The sequence below is a fragment of the Apteryx rowi genome, unplaced genomic scaffold (assembly GCF_003343035.1).
Source record: "Apteryx rowi isolate R43461 unplaced genomic scaffold, aptRow1 scaffold_2728, whole genome shotgun sequence".
Lineage (NCBI taxonomy): Eukaryota > Metazoa > Chordata > Aves > Apterygiformes > Apterygidae > Apteryx > Apteryx rowi.
The window spans coordinates 1-1,279 of record NW_020449117.1 but is presented as its reverse complement, the minus strand read 5'-3'; positions in this window follow the sequence as shown (position 1 = coordinate 1,279).

The following is a 1,279-nucleotide window of genomic DNA, read 5'->3' as shown; positions in this document are numbered from 1 at the left end:
GTCCGGGACGTGGTCGACTACTTCACGGAAGCCGGCTTCCCCGAGCAGGCGACGGCCTTCCAGGAGCAGGTGGGTCCCCTCCTGTCCCCTCCTGTTCCCTCCTGTCCCCCCGGCCGGACACCGGGGACCCTGCGCCCCCCAGCTCCCCCTGGTTCTCCTCCCTTGGCGCTTGGGGGACAGCTGAGCCCCCCCCCCCCAAGTGGCTGCTGTCCCCATCCCCAGCTGGGTCCCCTCCACCCCCTGTCCCCAGTGGCTTGTCCCCATCCCCAGCGGGTTCCTGGCTGTCCCCCATCCCTTGAGGGCTGTCCCCAACCCAGGCCAGGTCCCTGTCCCTAACAGCTGTCACCTTCCCTGATGACTGTCCCCCTCCCTGTCCCCAACTGGTCCCAGACTGTCCCCTTGTCCCTAGGTGGTCCCTGATGGCTGTCCCTGGGCAGTGTCCCCTCCTGGCAGGCAGCCCTGTCCCCACAGATGTCCCCCCCCCATCCCCATGGGTGTCCCCCTTGTCCCTGGGCAGCATCCCTCTCCCCTCCCTCCCCGGCGGGTGTCCCCCATGCCAGTGGGTGCCCCCTGTCCCCATGTGGTGTCCCCCATCCCGGTGGGTGCCCTCCCAGGTGCCCCTGTCCCCATGTAGTGTCACCCTGGGTATCCCCCATCCTGGCAGGTGCCCCCAATCCTGGTGGGTGCCCGCCCCGGGGTGTCCCCTGCTCCCTTGCAGTGTCCCCCGTCCCTGTGGGTGCCCCCTGTCCCCATGCAGTGTCCCCCCAGGGTGCCCCCCCCCCATCCCAGCGGGTGACCCTCATCCCAGCAGGTGCCCCCTGTCCCCACGCAATGTCCCCCACCCAGGGTGCCCCCCCCATCCCAGCGGGTGCGGCGGCCGCAGGTGACGGGGACGAGGGCCCGGCGCTGAGCCTGGCCGTGCCCTCGACGTCCCCCCCCGGGGGCCCCGGGGTGCCCCGCGACGCCTGCGCCACCCCCCCCTCCTCGCCCTCCATGGCCGCCACCGCCGTCACCCCGGGGTGAGCACCCGCGGCACCCGCGCGGCCCCCGGGGACCTCGGGGTGGTCCCTGGGGTGGGTGTGCGGAGTGGGGGGCACCTGGGTCCCTGGGGTGGGAGCCCATGGGTGCTGGGTCCTGGGGTGGGAATCTATGGGTGCTGGGTCTCCAGGGTGGGAGCCCATGGGTGCTGGGTCTCCAGGGTGAGAGTCTATGGGTGCTGAGTTGCCAGGGTGGAATCCCACGGGTGCTGGGTCCCTGGTGCGGGATCCCATGGGTGCTG